The sequence below is a fragment of the Camellia sinensis genome, chromosome 2, assembly GCF_055761805.1.
Source record: "Camellia sinensis isolate YWXY chromosome 2, ASM5576180v1, whole genome shotgun sequence".
Taxonomy (NCBI): domain Eukaryota; kingdom Viridiplantae; phylum Streptophyta; class Magnoliopsida; order Ericales; family Theaceae; genus Camellia; species Camellia sinensis.
In genome coordinates, this window is record NC_138962.1 from 26,123,463 (window position 1) to 26,132,112 (window position 8,650).

Here is an 8,650-nt window from a genome sequence, read left to right on the forward strand (position 1 = left end):
CTCACAAAATTCTTCGTTTCAGGCTCTATCATTTAAGGTATGATCTGATATTTTTACCCGCTGCGTTATACTTGTTTTACAAAAACAAAATAAGTGGCAAACGTGTTAGAAACATGACAAAACTGTATAGAGGTTGAGAGGGCCCTAGCTCCCTTCGATTTTGTTATAAGTTATTATTAATTTTATATTTATAAATATTTGTAAAATATGTAATGGGATAATTTATTGATTTTATAAAATTATTTTATTAGTTTTTTATTTCGTTAATATTTCACAATTTATAATAAAAATGATCTCTAATTATTTTACATTTTAAATAACAACATCAATTTTATCGAGTCAAGTTTATTAATATAAGAGGTATATGTCACTTTTTTTTTTTAAATTTAAGAAAAAAAATGGTGTGTACACTTTTTTATGAGTAATGTTAGAGAACCTGAAATTTATTCCTAAATTTATCCACAATAATATGACATGAGTTAGGTCTTTAATTGATTAATTTCTAAATAAATCAACTAGCATGTAATATTCAACGTCATTGAGTGTAAATTTGAAGTTATGTTTTAAGAGTCTTAAGCGTTTTTCACTTCTTCTTTACTTAATTATATCATTCAATAAAATAGCTTGAAATAGTTGTTTAATTCTAGTAGTTCAAAATTTTTAAAAACAAAAAAAAATATTCCTTAGATTTATTTAATTCTCTCATGAAATACTTCTTTGACAATGCTTATGTAAGAAATTATGTTCAATTAGTAATGTACTTAAATCTTAAACCTTAAACTAACTCAATATTTTTTATGCATATACATGTTGGCCCCTCCAGATAAAATTTATAGTTCTGCCCCTAGTTATAAGTGAACTAGGGTATACTCATGTCTGAAGGCACGGTGAAAATATTGTTGGAATGAAAATAATTTTTACAAATTTAAAATTCAAAACTTACTTAGTTTTGGAGTTTCCAAAAATAGTTTTTAAATTTTTAGTGAACTTTTTAATATTTTAATCAAAATATTTTTCACTTTTCAGATCCACTCAATTTAAATATTTTGCAAAATTATAAAATTTAGAGAGATGTACTCTGTTCGAACACCTGATAGTGCTAGAAGGCAAAGGTTAACAGCCAGCTGAACCTCACCCACTATGTGCAGCTTATGCTGAAGGAGTAAATCGTAGTTGCGATGGATGCTTCCACCTAAAGAATTTTCAATCGGAAGAACTGTTTTATCAGCCAACTAGAGTTCGACAGCCTGCAAAATATGTCACCACAACAAAAAAGGCCTTTGGTGACAGACTGATTTTGTCTCCAAATATCAAATTTTCGTCACTAAAATGATCTGTGACGAAATTTTTTTTAATTTACCAAAAGTTTCAAGAAAAGATATATTTTTTAATTTATTTTTTTAACTACAAATTTGAATTCAAAGAAAAAAGTTGTGAAAGATTGCTCTTACAAATCAACATCAGAGTAAGGTCATATGAAAATTCATTGGTGGTTCAATCAATGATGATGTAAACTAGCTTCTTTTGCCTTACATGCAGAATCCTTTGAAACATTTGAAGTGACCAAGCTAAGAACTTATCAAAAAAAAAAATAATAATAATAATAAAAAAAATTGTCGGATGTTCAACTCCCACCAACACATTCTTTATAGTTGGATCCACTCCATTCATAACAATGTTAGAAATCAAGAAACTAATTATCAACAAAAAAAAAAATACACGGAAAAATTTATTTCAAGTGTGGACTTACAATACAAGTGTTAAAGCTAAGCCATACAATTTTTTCTTTGTATTTTTCCAAAGTTGGTTTCTTGGCCTCTAGCATTTTTGCTTCATTTATAATGGAAAAAGTTATGACATATTCCTAGGCAATGTCTAAAATCTTCAAATTCTGAATCTAACTTACATCACTATTGATTTGAAGTGTGGTGGTGGTGTTCTTGGTAATGCCCTACAACTACTATTTATTTATGCTTTTGTATTTCTTTTCCATTAATTATTTCATTGTTCTTGTCAAATTCTATTTTTATCACTTACCATTGCAGGTAACAAATCTTTTCTTCAAAGAACTGTGACAAAATGTAGGTGTTACTGTATTCTGATTAACCATTTTGATGATAGTAATTCAATTTCTAGAGTATATTGGAGGAAGATTCATATATAGAATGGAGTTCACACATTGTTGAGGTGAGGTTTGACTTTCCTAAAATCTTGTCCGGTTCCGGGCTTTATGAATTTTTTTAACACCTTGTGTGCAGTGCCATTGCTTCGCAATCAAAAGGAATATTTTAGAATTTAAGGCCTTAAAAGGTACTGCCATTGCTTCGCAAGTCCAAACATGGTCTAAGGTTTTTTCTTTTGGTGATTAAATTTGTTTCTTCTTTTAGTTTTCAATCCTAAATGGTACCTTTGAATGGGATTGCTTGATAGGATGACACATATTGCTTAACTGCTAGGCATTGGGGGGGGGGGTTCTTGGGAAAGGTCTCCTTTAGGGGGTGCACAACAATGACAGCTCAATTAGCCCTTACTAGAAAAAGAGTTGATAAGAAGTCAAGTTATCTATGGACCCAAAAGTCTTGATGAAGCAAAAAATGAACATGTATAACAACGACGGCCACAACATTGTAAAATATATATGAAGTAGGAAGAATCAACCTATATAAAGAAAACAACCACTACAGCAGAACGACCAAAATATTTTCGACAATTTTATGGTTATGTTATCCTCATAAAACTTGAAACAACTACACTCCCTCGTATTTGTTCAAAATTAGTAGTTGTGAAAATTTCTATAGACAAAAAGAATCAATGAACCAAGTATTTGAGAGCAAAGTACCTCTAATTGAATCCTTCGATACAAAAAGAAAATGACAGCCTAAACAGCTCCATATATTTCAAGATTCTGAAATGATTGATTGACTATCTTGTAAGTTACGCATAATGTGCAATTTAAACAATGGGCCTCAGCAGTTGTTTATTGATGCATTTACACTTACACACACTCACTGAGACAAATAGACCAAAAAATAAAAGATATATGACAAATTGTTTAACATTGGCAGCAAATAGATAAAGATGACTAACTAACCTGTTTGAGAAATTCTTCATGCCAATTGTTAAGAGTATCAAATGATTTCATGACATTAACATCGTATACAAGAATACAACAATCTACCCCTCTATAAAAGGCAACGCCGAGACTCCGAAGCCTCTCCTGCCCAACTGTGTCCCATATCTACCAAAGCAAAGCACACAATCACACAACAAATAGAGAGATATTGATCAAACATGCTCTAAATAAAAGCAGGCACAGAACAACAAAACTGAAATGGAACTGAGAACCCGCTTTAGAGTGACAAGCCTGTCATCAAATTGTAGTTCTTTGGTGACAAAATCAGCCCCAATTGTAGCTTTATATTGCTGACTGAACTTCTTATGAACATATCCAGTAGGCAGTCAAATACCCACAAACACTAATTCAAATAACATAAAAAATAATTCACAATGAGCTTAAGTAGCTCTCTCAGTTGGGATTTTAGAATGGTTTCATTGGATTCCAAGGTCAAAAATTCAAAGAAAAATCAAAGCAATTTTCAGACCCAATAGCAAAACAATTGACATGTAATTAAAAAAAAAAATCAATATGGAGATTTGAAGATTGAGCTACAATACAAAAATTGAAGCTGCGATCTTCAAAAATTCAGGAAAATAAACACAAAAAAAAAAAAATCTTTATTTGAAGGATACTGAATAGGGTTAGAGAAAAACCAAGTGAGGAGGTCGTAGGCAGCGAAGCATCCAACAAATTAGAGTTCAAATTGGGGAAAAATGAGTTACGAAAGTGAGAGACGAGAAAGGGGATAACGAGATAGAGAAGAGGGGAGACGGAGGTCGGAAAAGCGAGAAGATGAGAGAGGGAGCTCGTAAAAACGAGAAGAGGGCAGGGGGAGAGAGAGTGAGGCAAAAACAGGGAGAGAGAGGGTTTAGGCTTGTGAAGTCTGCGTAAAATATGGAAGACTGTTCTATTTGTAAAGAGGTTGCTAGCATTCCTGTGAAGTTAGAAGATAGTGAAAAATCTCAAGTGAAGCTTGAGGAGTGGACGTAGGCCGAGTTGAAGCCGAACCACTATAAATTTGTTTGCCTCTCTTTCCCTTATCTCTTTATTTTATTTTAAATTGCCATAGCTATATTTCACATTTTTACTATACTAAAATCATTAACTGACATAGTTGTTAAGACACTTGTTTTAATTATTTTTACTTCATTAATTATATTTATCTATTGTGCTAGTCATAATTTTTATTAGGGTATTATTAATTTTAATTGTAAAAACCTAATTCGCCCCTCTCTCAGGTTGTCTATTGGATAACAATTGGTATCAAAGCCTAGACTCTTGTTTTAGATTTAACCATCTGAGAGTTTCGATCCATGGAAACTTTAGCTAGCACTAGCACTATTGAAAGACAAGCCACCAATAGGCCACCATTATTTGACGGAAACAACTATAGTCATTGGAAAGATAAGATGACCCTATACCTACAAGCCGCTGATTATGCTATGTGGATTATTGTCACTAAAGGTCCAAAAATTCCTACCAAATTAGTAGACAATATTAGTGTACCTAAAACTGAAGATGAATATGATGAGAGGGATCACAAATTATTGCAAGCCAATGCTAAAGCCAAACTTACCATTGTTTGTGGATTAGACTCTAAGGAGTATAATAGAATTTCAAGTTGTGATTCGGCAAAAGAAATTTGGGACAAACTTGAAGTAACTTATGAAGGTACAAACCAAGTAAAGGAATCTCGTATTGATATACTTGTTCATAGTTATGAATTGTTTAAAATGAACTCTGATGAATCTATTTCAATTATGTTTGCTAGATTTATTGAAATTATAAACTCTTTGAAATCTCTTGGCAAAACTTATACTAACAGTGAGTTGGTAAGAAAAATTCTTAGGTGTTTACCAAAAAATTGGGAAGCAAAGGTCACCGCCATTATAGAAGCCAAAGATCTCTCCACACTTGGATTAGATGAGCTTATGGGTTCCCTTATGACTCATGAGATCACCATGAAAGGACATGAGGATGTTGAAAACAAAAAGGAAAGTGGAATTGCATTCAAAGCCTCATCAAATGAAGAAGAACATGAAAACTCCAGTGAGGATGAAAGTTATGCCATGTTTAGTAGAAATCTCAAAAAGCACTTCAAGAAAAATAATTATGGAGGAAGAAGACCTTTCAAGAAAGAGTACAACAAATATAACAAAAAAGAGCCTATTATTTGCTATGAGTGCAAAAATCCTGGACATATGAAGATGGATTGTCCAAAATTGAAGAATCATGAAAAAGACTACAAAAGAAACAAAAAGGCCATGGTAGCAGCTTGGGGAGAAAGTGAAGATGAAAGCTCAAGTGATAAAATTGAAAATGAAGTAGCCAACTTATGTCTCATGGTTCTTGAAGATGAAGACTCTACTCAAGATGAGGTAACTACTCTTTATAAAGAACTTCAAAGTGCATTCCATGAACTATCAAATGAATTTAGAAAAGTTTGTGCCAAAAATAATGTGTTGAAGAAATCTGTTGCATCTTTATCTATTAATGTAGAAGAATTAAAGAAAGAAAAAATTATTTTGAAAAATGATTTTGATACTATCTCTAATGACAAAACTACTTTAAAAAACAATGTTGATGATTTAAAAAAAACACTTGAAAATTTTGTAAAAGGTAGAGATATAATCTCAACATGCTTCTTGGAAATCAAAGATGTGTTTTTGATAAAGCAGGTATTGGATATGACCCTATTAAGAAATAAAGGAATCTCAATATAATTTTTGAAAATGCACGTCTCATGACACACCCTCATATTACTTATCATTATTGTAGAAAGAAAGGCCATTATATATCTTATTGTCCATTCAAAAAGAATATGAACATGAGAATTAAAAAGATTTGGATTATTAAGGGATCTAACAAACAAATTAACCAAGAAGGACCCAAGAAACTATGGGTACCAAAAACCAACACTTGATTGTCATCTTGTAGGTTTGCTTTAAGTCCAAAGCTAAAAAAGGGAAGTGGTACCTTGATAGTGGATGTTCCAGACACATGACCGGAGATAAATCATTCTTTACTAAACTATCATCGAAAAATGGAGGATTTGTTACTTTTGGAGACAACAAGAAAGGAAAAATCATCGGTATTGGTAGCATCGGTATTTCTCCTAACATTTCTATTGAAAATGTTATACTTTTGATGGACTTAAGCATAACCTACTTAGTATTAGTCAATTATGTGATAAAGGTAATCGAGTTATTTTTGATAAATCACATTGCACAATTGAAAGCACAAATGATCATAAAGCTTTATTCGTTGGTAATCGCCATAATAGTGCTTATGTTTTTCATCTTAATGATCTCTATGCTAGTGATGTTAAATGTTTATATGTCAATAATGAAAATAGTTGGTTATGGCATAGAAGACTTGGTCATGCTCATATGGATTTAATTGCTAAACTTTTGAGAAAGGATTTGGTCATTGGACTTCCAAAAATTAAATTTGAAAAAAATTATCTTTGTAGTTCTTGTCAATAAGGAAAACAAACTAAAATATCATTTAAATCAAAATCTCATATTTCCACAACTAGACCTTTACAACTGTTGCATATGAATTTATTTGGTCCCTCAAGGACATCTAGTCTAGATGGTAAACATTATTGTCTTGTTATTGTTGATGATTATTCAAGATTTACATAGGTTATGTTTTTAGCACACAAAGATGAAACATTTTCTTCTTTTACAAAACTCTGTCGTAGAATTCAAAATGAAAAAGGCTTTCTTATTACTAATATTTAAACCGACCATGGTAGAGAACTTGAAAATGAGAAATTTGAATTGTTTTGTGATGAGCATGGTATTGGACATAATTTTTCAGCACTTAGAACCCCTCAACAAAATGGTGTAGTAGAAAGGAAGAGTAGAACTTTAGAAAAGATAAGTAGAACAATGCTTTGAGAAAATAATCTTCCTAAATATTTTTGGGCCGAAGCTGTTCACACCACATGCTATATTTTAAATTGTGCATTAATTAGACCTATTCTCAAAAAGACTCCTTATGAACTTTGACATGATAGAAAGCCTGACATTAGTCACTTGCATGTTTTTGGTTGTAAATGTTTTGTGCATAATAATGGTAAGGATAACTTAGATAAATTTGATTCAAAATTTGATAAAGCAATTTTTCTTGGCTATTCCTTAACTAGCAAAGCCTATCGTGTTTTTAATAAAAGAACTCTTGTTGTTGAAGAATCTATACATGTGGCATTTGATGAAACTAACATCTCTGCTTAAAAGTAAATTGTTAGTGATAATATAGATTTGGAGCCAAATGTGGAAGATTCAAGTATCTACAAAAAAGAGAACCAACCATGTAAGTTGAACAAAGGGATTGAACAACCTATTCTCCCATCTCAAGAAGAAGGAGGAAACAATGATGATTTCCCAAGAGAATGGAAGTTTGTTCATAATCACCCTAAGGATTTAATCCTAGGTGACCCTACAAAAGGTATTGAAACTCACTCTTCACTTAGAAATATTTGTAGTAACTTGGCTTTTCTCTCATAGATTGAGACTAAAAACTTTCAAGAAGCCGAATTCGATGAACATTGGATGATAGCTATGCATGAAGAGCTTAACCAATTTGAGAGAAATAAAGTGTGGGTACTTGTGCCAAAACCTAAATATCGTACCATTGTTGGTACCAAATGGATCTTTTGAAACAAGCTTGATGAATCCGGCACAATTATAAGAAACAATGCTAGACTTGTTGCACAAGGATACAATCAAGAAGAAGGTATTGATTTCGATGAAACCTTTGTTCCGGTTGCTAGCCATTCGCATGTTACTTGCATTTGCATGTTTTAGAGATTTCAAACTTTATCAAATGGATGTAAAAAGTGCCTTTCTTAATGGTTTTATAAATGAGGAAGTTTATGTTAAACAACCCCCAGGTTTTGAAGATCATGCTTTTCCAAATCATGTTTTTAAACTATTAAAAGCTTTATATGGTTTGAAACAAGAACCTCGTGCATGGTATGAACGATTAAGTAAATTTTTGATTGAAAATAATTTTTCTAGAGGAACGATTGACACAACACTTTTTGTTAAAACTAAAAATGATGATTTACTTATTGTGCAAATATATGTGGATGACATTATATTTGGTGCTACTAATGAAACCTTGTGTAAGGAATTTGCTAAGTGTATGCAAGGTGAATTTGAGATGAACATGATTGGGGAGCTAAATTATTTCCTTGGGCTTCAAATCAAACAATGTAAGGAATGAATTTTTATCAACCAAGCTAAGTACACAAAAGAACTACTCAAAAAGTTTGGTATGTATGACTCAAAAATAGCTGGAACACCTATGAGCACATCCATTAAGCTAGACAAGGATGAAAAAGGTAAGTCCATTGATCAAACAAAATATCGAGGTATGATCGGCTCACTTCTTTATTTAATTGCAAGTAGACCCGATATTATGTTTAATGTTTGTATGTGTGCTAGATATCAATCAAATCCTAAAGAATCACATCTCAGTGCTGTTAAAACAATTTTTAGATATCTTGTTGGCACTCAAAAT

General features: G+C 31.8%; 1 non-coding gene across 2 annotated transcripts; it reads right to left on the minus strand.

Moving 5' to 3' along the window:
• Nucleotides 1-1,019: 1,019 nt before the first annotated feature.
• LOC114285039 (uncharacterized) lies at nucleotides 1,020-3,994 on the minus strand. 2 transcript variants are annotated; one of them, XR_014360695.1, is made up of 4 exons: nucleotides 3,772-3,994; nucleotides 3,350-3,476; nucleotides 3,092-3,238; nucleotides 1,020-1,192 (listed from the first exon to the last, which is right to left on the minus strand). It is a non-coding gene; the product is annotated as an uncharacterized LOC114285039 (transcript). The 2 variants fall into 2 exon arrangements; XR_014360696.1 differs by having other exon boundaries at nucleotides 1,020-1,247.
• Between the last annotated feature and the right edge of the window lie 4,656 nt (nucleotides 3,995-8,650).